We start from the raw sequence: 13418 nt of genomic DNA, 5'->3' as shown, positions 1-13418 counted from the left end.
ATTGAATGGACGGGTAGATCTACGTTTTCAGGGCATATTTTTGTAAGGAGTACTTCTTGTTCCATTATGGTATTATTAACTTTTTCATAACCTCGACCACTGCTATTATGGCAATTGTATTTGTTTGCTTTTGTTTGTACGATTCTTCATTAAAGTATGGTTCTGTGCTTGTAGTATGACTCCATTCACCTCCAAGATATTTAAGATGTTATTTCTGTTGACATTTCGTTTATTGAGAAGTCTTTTTTGTAATTTAGTTATTAGTTTTGTTAGTGGTTTTATTCTGTTTAACACTAAAATAAATAACTTTCTTTTGAGAAGAATTGCACTGTCTATCAACGCTTCTAAGATTACTTTTCTACGATAGGTTTGAAGTGTTGAACCTGGTTTCTCTCCTGTTTTCATAAGATTTTGAAGGACTTTGTGACGGAACATTTTGGCTAAAATACTTTTCTTGGTATGCTTACTTTGTACTACATCAAGATTTATAGAAGAAGTGTTATTTGTAGTGATAGTTGATTTTCTGTTAATTGTTTTTTGGTTTGTTTTACCTTTTGATAGAGGAGGCACAGTTTTTGTACTAGAAACTTCTTCTGTTTCACTACATGACTGTATTAGCTGTTGTGTTTCAACTTTTTTTACAAATTCTGCTATAGATGGATGTTTATGTTGGAGAGTTTTCCTTTCATTTCCTCTACTTCTGCGTTCCTTTCTACAGAGTTGCTTTTTGGTAGGCATTCTTTAGGGTATGTTGAAAAAAATACGGAAGGTATGGGTTGGGGTGTTCTGGAATGCATGTGTGTTGTGTGCATGAGTGTTTGAGTAGGATGATAAAGATGTATGTAATGGTGTGTGATTGTGCTTTGGGAAGTACAACCACTAGGGATGGGTATTCTTGAATTAATGTGTTACTAAACTGGGGGTCAGATGACAGAAAAAAGTAAGCCAGTGATTTGGAGAAGTATAAATAGTATATCTAAAGCTATACAATTAAAACAGTTTTTTGTTCTACAACATCTAATTTCTAGCGGCTGAGTTGGGTAATTTGTGTGTCGAAAAATAGGAAGTTATGGGCCATTCTGCCAGTAAATCACTGTTTAAGACGGGGGGATTTTTGTTCAGAATGGTGCAGAATCTCTATTTTTAGGCACAGAAATATCATGAATTAACCTTACAGTGTGTTTGAGTAATAATTCAATATTATGGTAACATTTTACTTACTTTTTTTCTAAAATGAGCAGTTTACTCCTTGGTTGTTCTTTGTACTTCAAATTCGGCTGCTTCTTTTCTGGAGAATGGTCTTCACTGCAATTGTAAAAGAAAGAAATTAGTAATTTGGTTTGTATATAGCACTGTTTTTAATTTAGACATAGATTTTTTAAATTGAAATGCTCAGCGCCTTCATCAAAACCATTAAGACTATTTTATGACTAACTGTAGGAAAGAAAATATCTTTACTATGGCTTGTGAAAATCATAATGTACCACTGTATACCACTATTCCTGTAACTAAGCTTTTCCACGTAATAGTGAGTCCATGTGATAGCCTGCTTTTCCACGTAAGAGGGAGTCAATGTCATAGCCTGCTTGTCCTATATAAATGTAAGTAATTATATAAACTAAAAAAATTAAAACCAAGTATGTGTTTGTACAAATATTATTCTTTGAGATTTGATGATAGAGTGTGCATGTAATTTTGTTTGATCATATGTAGTCTATGTATTTTATTTAAGAAATGTTAGTTTAACATTATTTGCGTGTGTGTGTGTGTGTGTGTACGAAGAAATTAAACGGTATAAAGGTTTGTAAGTCACAGTTCATTTTAGGAGAATCAAAAAAAGATTGTAGATTCATTTTACAGATTATACAAGGTAAAAGTCGGTTAGAAAATGTGTTCATGTACTGTATAGAAAATATGCATACCTGTAGTTTGTGTTCATGCATATGGATATGGACGAAGCTGCAAGTAGAAATCTTGGAGACTTGTCTAGTATTTCTCGTAGATCGTGCTTGCGAATGGTATGAGACTTGTAGTCCGAGAGATTCACCCTACATTTGCAGTGCTGATCTATGATGATGCAGTTGCATGTAGAGGTCTTGGATTTGATTGGTGGATGGTCATGTGATTTCTTAGCTACATCCAATGAGGGAATGGCACAGAGAGTGAAGTGGAAATGGTAGAAGGGCTGTCCATGTTACGATATGTTCGCGGACATGGCGGTAGTTCTAGGACACCGCATATTACATCCGTGGAATTTGGGGTGGGGAGGCATGCAAATGAGATTGAATGTAGCAAGGGATTGGTCAGTAAAGTTTAGTGAGTGTGTTGTGCTAGGAGAGGTTTTCTCAGATATTCTTTTTGCTGAGAGAAGAACAGATAGCTATGGCTGAGTGTTTAAAAAAACAGATTGTGTGGATTTTGGGAGACTCGTGGATACATTGGTTGAAGGTGCATTTAGAAAGCTGTGGGGTATCTATAGATCTTGGATTCCCACATGTGGAAGTGCACTGACATGGAGTCCGTGGAATGAAGTGGCTGGACTTGCTACCTTTCTGTGCAACTTTGAAGATAGAGGGACATCCAGACATAATTGTAATTCATTGTGGAGGGAACAGTTTAGGACATGTGTCTGGAATTTCTTTGCAATTTGCAATGAAAGAAGGACTTCAGAAGATCATGGACATTTTTCCAAACTCCAAAGTAATTTTTTCACGGATTGCGCAGAGACAAATGTGGCTTCATTCGTTCTCATGTGGCCCACAAATGGAGAAAGCAAGGCGTAATATATCAATAAGGCTGTTTGAGCCTTCCTAAGAGATTTTGGCATGTCCTCTTTTCACAATGAAAATATTATGTTTCATAGTACATACATTTTTCGCAGAGATGGTGTCCATCTTACCTATGCTGGCAATCAGATTTTTCTGAGAAATGTAGAAAATGCATTGCAACCTTTTTTAGAAATGCAGCATGCATTTCGAAGTAGGTGTTAAGTATTTATAATTTTTGACATACAAACACCTCCAAAAGGCTCTTTTCAGAGCCACAACTTCCTCCCAGAGAAAAATGCAATGGTTACAATTGGGTAGCATCCCAATTTTTTTTATGTTTGCGAACTGTCCGCGGACTTTCAAGAAATAGAAAGGGCCCTGCGTTTTTGATCTTTACTTCTGTTTTTTAACTGTGAAAGGCGGCTCTGAAAAGAGCCTTATTTTTTTTTTCATTTTTGTTATTTTGTATTTTTTTTTGTTTTTTTACACATGACACACTAGGAGAGGAGAGGAAAGGAGGGTAAAGGGGGGACACCAACCACAGGGATAAGAAAGGGCGAGCTGAAAGAGGAAGATGTAGAGTGGGTTTTATTTGGGTAGTGAGCAGGTCTTCTCATGCTCTGAGACGATAGTCTCAAAAGCACTGCGAAGTCACTCCCCCCTGCAGAGTACTGTGTCACAGTATATACATACAACTGTGACCCTCGAAAGGTAAGGGTCATCAGAATTCTGTATGGCCTGTGAGGCAGCTCGAGGAAGACGCTGTCCCAGAGAGGTGTTCCTTGTGGTGACAGGATCAGAAACGGAGGATGAAGTAGAGGCAATAAACCTACTACGCTCTTCGCAAGGTACAATGGCCCCAGTGTGGAATGAGTTCAGGTGTCGCTTCATGGTCGTAGTCCTAAAGCTATACGAACCATGCCTCCCGCGACTGAGTACCATTTTGCACTCCATGCAGGTGACACGGTTCGCACGAGCCTTAGGACCATTCCCATGAACGGTAAACAACCGCCACACCCAAGGATCACGCCGAGGGCGGGTAGTAGGGTTTTCCTCTACCTCATTCTCATCATCCTCTTCTTCCTCCTCTGTATCCTCACTCCTGTTCCCCTCTTCAGGCCCTTGGGAAGGTGGTGGTGGTGGAGGGGGTTGGGGTGGCGCTGGGGCAGATACAGCACCAGGTGGCAGCAGTGGAGCCACAGAAGAAACACAATGAGAATGAGCGCTAGGGCGTGGTCTTTTATAGGGGTGCTTGCACGTGGCTCGCGGATATGCGCGCCGTCCGCGAGACAGATCGAACACCAAAAAATGTTCAAAAAGTCACAAAAACTATGTGGAAACTTAGGATTAGTATGTGGGATTTGTGGTTTGTTGAGTTTTTAATGAGAAATATTGTGGATTACTTGGAAATATACTTTTAAAGTGTACGGGGACACGAACAGTGTCCGCATTCAGAACACACGATCAGCGTGGGCACGGTCACATGATTGTTTCATGAGCATGTTCGCTAAGGTAGCAGCCGTCGGCAGGACACCCAATGTACGGACATTGTTTTGCGCATGCGTGTTGATGTTCTACGGACAATGTTCGGGTCCTGAACTAATTAAAAGTGCGTCACATGTAAAACAAACAGTTACGGACAGCTGTTTGTTCTTAGCAGAGTTTAATTTACTTGTGCACAATACGGACAGACATAGCGTCTCAAGCACACCTCCATTTTCGTTTATTTACCAACAATTCAGGACACTACGAGTGTTCTTAGAACATTTTCAACTTGCTAGCGAACACTAAGAACAGGCACAGTGTTCTTAAGGACACCTCCATTTTCATTTATTTACGAACATTTCAGGACACTACGAGTGTTCTTAGAACATTTTCAACTTGCATGAGAACATTACGGACAGATATAGTGTCCTCAGGACACTTACATTTTTGTTTATTTACGAACATTTCCGAACAACCGCGCTGTCCGTGGACACCTAAATTGGTTTTACCACAAAGAACTGAAAGTAATTACAACACAATATAAAAAAGTCACTTTATTTAACATATATAAACAATTTATGACTGAGAAGGTGGGGCAGAAACGGAAACAATCCGCTTTATATATGTTTCATATGATATGACACGACCCTAAGTCTACAAATATAGTACCTTTTCAATTTTTACTTCCTGACTGTTACTGAAGAAAACTATGTGGCTTAGATATGTCAGAAAAGGAAAAAAAGGGAGAGCAAGCCATGTGATATCATCAGTGATGTCATCAATGACATTTGTGATGTCATCTTTGATGTCCTGGGTGCTAGTGTTAGCAGTGCACGGTGGCGCGATTTATGGTTGCTTATTTTACCATAACTGCCGAATTTCAGGGGTTTTTCGGTTTTACTTTGAACCATAACGGCCCTTTAACAAAGTTTTTTTACTGAATTTGATAGGTTTTTAGTAGTGCAACTTAACCATAACGTCCCTTTTAACAACGTTTTTTCACTGAATTTCATAGGTTTTTAGTAGCGCAACTTAGCCATAACGTCCCTTTAACAAAGATTTTTTTTACTGAATATATATATATAACTCTTACTCTCACGTTATGTTTTATCCCACCACCCTCCGTTACTTACTTTGTTTCTTCACTCATCATCCATACTTTTGCCAACTCACTCAGTTTTTACTCACCACTATCATTTGTGTCTTCTGATTCTCGGGATCATATGCTTTTCTTACCACCTCTTCAAACTACCGATTGATCTGCTTCTCATAGACGTGGGAGGGGATTCTATGGAAACTAGGGGACCTGTCACAACCAGCTTGCAAGGCCTTTTCAAATTACACTACCGTTATCTACAGGGAGCTTCACGTCCTTTCAGCCAAATGGAAAAGGTTGTCCAATATTTCCGTGACTTTTTGAATTTAATTCTATAAGTATATATAAAGTTATAATCATGTAACTGTGTGTCACATGATCTACATTTAGGATTTCTCCTGGTATAGAGTATGTGGCATTCACGCCACCATATATAAAGTACACTTTTTGTTAAACAGGCTACTCATATTGTTAATAATAAAAAGAAAACATGTTTGACAATGTGAGTAAACACTATAATTTCAGACATTTCATTATTTATGCTATGTTATATGTTTTGTTACTTAATAAAAAAAATGTATATGAGCCACATAATTATTGACTGAGGCAACTCCAATGAATACATCAAAAACAACAGAGGGACCTAGGTAGTTGAAATTAGCATTAGCTAAAAGAGGGCAAAATATTGAGTAAATATTTCATCTATATCAAAAACAATTAATAAAATATAATTATAGCCAAAATTAATGACAACTGACACATAAAACACAACGGCAAAATCAAATTTGGACAAAGTGATTACATCCTGAACAAATCTGGCAACATGTAATTCCCTGAAGCCTTGCAGTTTAGGACCGGACAACAATAAATGATGCAAAGTTTCAATAGTACCCAGGCTTTTGCACATTCAACAAGTGCGAGCAGGTCTAGGACTCTCAGATCTAATACCTAATATTTCATTTGTAGGCTATAAACATGAACACAATCTCATGAAAAATAAATAACCAGGTGTGATATCTATTCTCTATTACTGCACCAATTCAGATTCGACAATCTGTACTGTTTCTGAAATGGATTCTTTACAAAAAAACATTCAGAAGTGTTTAAAATCAACAGACAGAATGTTATTACATTTCTCCGCTATGGCATTAATCCCGCTCCAAGGGCTGTAACAGGGGGTAGCGACCCAAGTTATCAGCCCAAATGAAGCAAGGGCCTAAAACAAGGGCACAGGGCTGTTACCCCCTGTTTCAGCCCTTGGAACAGGAGATGAATGCCTCAGCACCCGGGGTTACCAAAGCGGTAACCCCTAGTGCTTAAAAAAAATAAAATGTCTGTGTGTCACGTTGAACGAAGGAAAATACTTTACCTTCATTCAACGTGACATGGTAATAGATGGTGGGCCGCTGCAAAAGTCAGGTAAGTTTGCAGGCATTTAAAAAAAGGAGTAGATGGCAGCTCACCACTGGGAGGCAGTCTGTGGTTTTGTGGAGTGCGGGCTGAGATCTGAGATTTCAGCCCGTGTTCTGCAGAACCTGATTGGCTGTGCCCCCTGCCCCGGGCAGTAATAGGGTGTAATCTACCTAGGAATGTTTCCAAACTCTTACAGGGTAATTCATAGAATTTCGCAGAAAAGTGTTGCAAGCGGCTGGCGCAGAGTGTCCGCGTGCTATTGTCTGCGCCAGGCACGTGCGCTAAAACCGATTTCCGCGCACAGCGTATTCATGGATTTTAGGCTTCCAAACCAGCCGTGGCGCAGAGAATCGCAGCAACCCTGCAGCAGCGCCAGTAACGCCCCGAAGAACGCCCTCGCGCAAGGAAAAGCCATCAAAATCGCTAAATCATCGCAAAGGGCTGCGCTAACCCTGGACCAGTTCACCGGGCTGGCAAACAGCAAACGCCAAGTGGGGAACGTGTATTTCAGGGGTGCGCGGGAAGTTCTACACGCGATTGGCCCAGTGCGAGCAAGGTATGTGTATTTCAGGTGTGCGCGGGAAGTTCCACACGCGATTTCAGCAGGGTACGTGTATTTCAGGGGTTCGCGTGAAGTTTTTCACGCGATCGGGCCTGGGGGAGCGGGCTACGTGTATTACAGGGGTTTGCGTGAACTTTCTCACGCGATTGGGCCTGGGGGAGCGGGCTACGTGTATTACAGGGGTTCGCGTGAAGTTTCTCACGCGATCGGGCCTGGGGGAGCGTGCTACGTGTATTTCAGGGGTTCGCGTGAACTTTCTCACGCGATCGGGCCTGGGGGAGCGTGCTACGTGTATTACAGGGGTTCGCGTGAAGTTTTTCACGCGATCAGGCCTGGGGGAGCGGGCTACGTGTATTACAGGGGTTAGCGTGAAGTTTCTCAAGCGATCGGGCCTGGGGGAGCGGGCTACGTGTATTACAGGGGTTCGCGTGAACTTTCTCACGCGATCGGGCCTGGGGGAGCGGGCTACGTGTATTACAGGGGTTCGCGTGAACTCTCTCACGCGATCGGGCCTGGGGGAGCGGGCTACGTGTATTTCAGGGGTTCGCGTGAACTTTCTCACGCGATCGGGCCTGGGGGAGCGGGCTACGTGTATTTCAGGGGTTCGCGTGAACTTTCTCACGCGATCGGGCCTGGGGGAGCGGGCTACGTGTATTTCAGGGGTTCGCGTGAAGTTTCTCACGCGATCGGGCCTGGGGGAGCGTGCTACGTGTATTACAGGGGTTCGCGTGAAGTTCTTCACGCGATCGGGCCTGGGGGAGCGGGCTACGTGTATTACAGGGGTTCGCGTGAACTTTCTCACGCGATCGGGCCTGGGGGAGCAGGCTGCGTGTATTACAGGGGTTCGCGTGAACTTTCTCACGCGATCGGGCCTGGGGGAGCGGGCTACGTGTATTTCAGGGGTTCGCGTGAAGTTTCTCACGCGATTGGCCCCGTGCAAGCAGGGTACGTGTATTCCAGGGGTGCGCGGGAAGTTCCACACGCGATTCCAGCAGGGTACGTGTATTTCAGGGGTGCGCGGGAAGTTCCACACGTGATTGGCCCAGTGCGAGCAGGGTACGTGTATTCCGCGGGAAGTTCCACACGCGATTTCAGCAGGGTATGTGTATTTCAGGGGTTCTGGGGAGTACTACACGTGAATTGTCCGTGTGGGTCCTCCCAGGTGTACGCTCCACAACCTCCACGGCCCCTGCAGGCAGCTCACACCACGGGGGACTACCCTGCACCCCTGCTCATGTCCCGCAGGCAGCCCATCCACCATGGGCATGCCCCCCAGCCAACCCACATGTCACCTTGCACTACTGATCAACAATGCATGTCTCCCACCACCCCCACCCCCAGCAGTGCAGGGGCACCCTCCACCAGGCCCCCACTCATGTCTCCCACCCACCCCCACCCCCCAGCCACCATGGGCAGCCCCCACCAGGCCCCCACTCATGTCTCCCACCCACCCACACCCCCCAGCCACCATGGGCAGCCCCACCAGGCCCCCACTCATGTCTCCCACCACCCCCACCACCCAGCCACCAGGGGCACCCTCCACCAGGCCCCCACTCATGTCTCCCACCACCCCCACCCCCCAGCCACCAGGGGCCCCCTCCGCCAGGCACCCACTCATGTCTCCCACCACCCCCACCCCCCAGCCACCAGGGGCAGCCTCTACCAGGCCCCCACTCATGTCTCCCACCACCCCCACCCCCCAGCCACCAGGGGCAGCCTCCACCAGGCCCCCACTCATGTCTCCCACCCACCCCCACCCCCCAGCCACCATGGGCACCCTCCACCAGGCCCCCACTCATGTCTCCCACCACCCCCACCCCCCAGCAGTGCAGGGACATCCTCCACCAGGCCCCCACTCATGTCTCCCACCCACCCCCACCCCCCAGCCACCAGGGGCAGCCTCCACCAGGCCCCCACTCATGTCTCCCACCCACCCCCACCCCCCAGCCACCATGGGCACCCTCCACCAGGCCCCCACTCATGTCTCCCACCACCCCCACCCCCCAGCAGTGCAGGGGCACCCTCCACCAGGCCCCCACTCATGTCTCCCACCACCCCCACCCCCCAGCAGTGCAGGGGCACCCTCCACCAGGCCCCCACTCATGTCTCCCACCACCCCCACCCCCCAGCAGTGCATGGGCACCTGCCAGCAGGCCCCCACCCATGTCCAACTCATGTTCCCCACCACCCCCACCCCCCAGCACTGTGGGGCACCTGCCAGCAGGCCCCCAACCATGTCCCCCTGCCCCCAGGTCCTGACGATACACAATCATGGCAGTAATGGGCAGCATACCCAGCACAAACATCCACCCAAGGATTGCATCCACCCACATAGCAAATGCAATTACATGATACAACCCCAATGGCAAGTATGTAAATGAACACATGTCCGTCACACACACATACACAACGGGTGCAAGTGAATGTCAAAACCCATATCATGACATGCATGAAACCAATGAGAAAATACCACAAAAGAAAGTTATAAAAACATGTATTCTCGAAGAAAATGAAGTAAACTAATCAAACATACAACAATGGGGATAACAAAATAAATTGTCCTTGTCCGATAAGTAATTTAAAAATCAAAAAAACAAAGGAATCCAAAAACTAATGTTGTCCAAAGCAAAATCATGGTGAAAAAAAATAAGGAAAAACCATTGACTCATGGTGAACACAAATGTAAATCAAAAAAATGTATTTTAAAAAATCCAACTATACACAAGAATATTCCAGGGTCCATGAGCCCAACACTATAAATGAAACCTACTACTACCTAATAAAAAAACTATATACAGAAAAGTGGCCATTGTCCCAGGGGTCCAAAAAAATCTCATAAAATAAAGGAAACCTAACACTAACTAACTAAAGAACTATATACAATGGCAGCGGGCAAGTCCTGCGGCTCACTCTGTGATGTTGCCGGCCAGGGCATCATCGAACTCCATGTCGATGTCCTGGAGGCGGGACTCTGTCCTGGCCCCGAGGTCTCGCAGGGATGACCCCATGTTCACCTCAAACTCCCTGCGAGCTTCCTCGAGGCACTCAGCCCGCCTCAACGCCCGACGCATGGAGAACTCCGCCCTGAGCATGGTGAGCCGCTCCTCTTCCGCCCGCTGCCGCTCTGCACCTATCCGCTGGACCAACTGCTCCCACACGGAAGACACTACCATCCCAGGGTTCTCCTGCCCTCCGGCCGATGCCTGCCCCTCTGATCTTGATGGCCCCGAGCCATGATGCCTCCCACGTCGAGCCTGCTGCTTCCTCCGACGCCAATGCCTCTGCCAGCACGACGGCATCCAGGATTATGGAAACCACCGACGCCGTCGTGCACGTGCCCTGCCCGATGATGCCGTCACATCCTCCATCTGTTGGGGTCCAGTTGCTGTGTTGTCCACCCCTGCTGGACCTCTGACTCCCGACTGTGGCAGGGATGGGATCCCCACCGAGCTGGCTGCATTGGTCAGGGCAGGTCCACAGGGGGCCCTGGTGGCATCTGGGCCGGAAGACGGCAAGGAGAACGACTGGCGTATAGTCTCCACAGAGGAGGAGAGGGCCGCCAGATTGGCCGACACATGCAGGAAACCCCCGAACATGGCCGATCCCAATTGGGCCACGTCGGCACGGTGCTCTTCGTGATGACGTGCGTGCTCCTCCTGGGAAGCACGCACGGCATCACGAATCACAGCCGTGCACATCGCGACCCCAATCAGGACCTTCTCCACACGGCCAGGGGTCCCCTCGTCCGCAGGTGGAGGGGAGTCAGATGACATGGACATCCCCTCTACCTGCGGACGGGCCTGGGACGGGGCATCCCTGCTGGTGCAAGGTGGTGCACCCACAGGTTCAGGGACAGCGACATGCACAGGCCCCTCCACGGTGACCTGTGCTGCCTCCTGCCCCTGCCCCTGGACTGCACCACTTGCACCAGCAGGGATGCCCCCACCAGGCCCCATGTGCGCCTCAGTGGCGGCCTCCTCCTCCTCTGTGGAAACCACCAACCTGGATGGCTCATCACCGTCTACCGCCGTAGCAGGCCCCTGTGGGGGCTCACCCACCCCTTCCGCTGCAGCCGTGGGGGCATCCCCGCCGCCTTGCTCCACAGCGCCGTCTCCGACCTCTCCTTCACTAGCCGCTGCGTAGAGGGAGACAGAACACAAGCATCAGGGTACTGTACAATGGTCCCCTAGACAGGAAGCAATAGCAGATGAGTGCCACTGTCAAAGTACACTTCCATCATGTCACACTACAACACATGTGTCAGCCCAGGCAAAACACACACAGTGACAGTCATGGTGCGTGCCATGGACATTTCAATGCATGTCCAATGGACTCTCGAATCATACAATGTAATGGGACTCACATGCATCATGGGTCATGCCTATCACATGCACACACTTCACCTCAGTCACATCCATCTGGCCCCGTACACCCCAATCACAGTGCATACAAGGATGACTAGGCTGCATCAGTGAATCTGTACATTGTCACAGACATGTGTCATGCATCCATGGCACTCACAAGTCACAGACACGCAGGTCAGGCACACAGACATGGATACCACATATGTATCTGGCATCAGCACCCATCCCTCGCCCCCACCCATGTCCAGGAACAGAGACTGCCATGCTCTCATGTGTGCAATCTGCACAGGGCTCCCCATGTCGCATTCAAACACATGCAACAACTGTGCGGTTCACACATTACAGGTCGCACATGCATTCCCATGATGTCCCTGCACACATACATGCGTACATGGCCTATGTCACACATGCAGGCAAGTATCAGACAACCATCACACTGCAACATGCCCTGTCTCACACAGCAATGCTTGGCCACTTACCGCTCAACTCCAGACGGGTCTCCCTCTCAAGGACCTGGGCGTGGAGCGCTGGGTGTGCGCGTTCCAGGACCCTCAACTGGATGGAACTCATGCGGCCCCGGCCCCCCTCCACGAGGCGCCGGGCCTTCATGAGGGTCCTGGACCTCAAGTCTTCCCAGCGCTTCTTGACCTTCTGGATGGTGCGGGTTGCCACCCCCTCCGCGTTGATGGCAACCACACAGTCGGCCCAGATCCTGTCCCGTCCTTCCTTGTTGGCGCGGGACGATCCGAAGAGGGCATCATACTGCCCCAGGACTTGCTCCACCAGGACACCAACTTCGGTGGCAGTGAATCTGGTGCCCCTCTGCCCCTCTGCTGGGGGTTGCCACTGGTGCCAGATGTTGATGTGCCCGACATGGCAACCCCAGGGGCAGGAGTGGGTGGGCAACTGGGTCCTGGGGCTGGGCTGTGGAGCGATGTTATCCGAGTCGGGAGTCTTCTGTTCCAGCAGGGGTGGACACAGCAACTGGACACCTGCAGATGGCTGATGTGCAGGCACCAAATGGCAGGGCACGGTGGCAGCAGGCAGGCAGGCAGGCAGCAGCAGATGGCACGTGGGAGGCTGCTCGGGGCACTGGGGGGCAGTAATTCGGCCTTCTGGGCAGGAGCGTGGTCTTCCGTGTGTTTTCGCGTGGCCAGCTTGATACGGAGTGATTTGGCACGTGAAAATCCTGCAGGTCAGCGTGAAAATCGAGGAAAGGCCCTTAGCGCGTAAGCGCGTCAGCACGCATACGCGATTTCATTGGACCAAAGGCCCTTACAGCGTAAGCGCGTCTGTGACGTTTTGCGCACGGATGTTGCCCTGGCAGGGCTTGGTGATCCCGCGTGCCTTTATGTTCTGTACGTGCTTTTCGTGCGGTGCGTGTGTTTTCCATCCGTTGGGGTTCACACGCTATTACTTCACAGCGGGTGTTGGCTACGCGTTCTTCTACACGCAAGGCAGACTGTGAGTGGTACCCGGCTCCCCCAGGCCCGATCGCGTGAGAAACTTCACGTCAACCCCTGAAATACACGTACCCTGATGAAATCGCGTGTGGAACTTCCCGCGCACCCCTGAAATACACGTACCCTGCTGAAATCACGTGTTAGACTTCCCGCGCACCCCGGTATACACGCACACGTATTTTTTGTCAGCGGGTGTCCGTGTTTGTGGGTACCCCTTTGCACGTCATTTGTCCTGGAGGGCCACAGTATAGGACATTCATCATGGCA

This window comes from Ambystoma mexicanum, chromosome 8 (assembly GCF_040938575.1).
Source record: "Ambystoma mexicanum isolate Mex_15411 chromosome 8, UKY_AmexF1_1, whole genome shotgun sequence".
NCBI classification, from domain to species: Eukaryota; Metazoa; Chordata; class Amphibia; order Caudata; family Ambystomatidae; genus Ambystoma; species Ambystoma mexicanum.
This window is presented reverse-complemented; position numbering follows the sequence as displayed.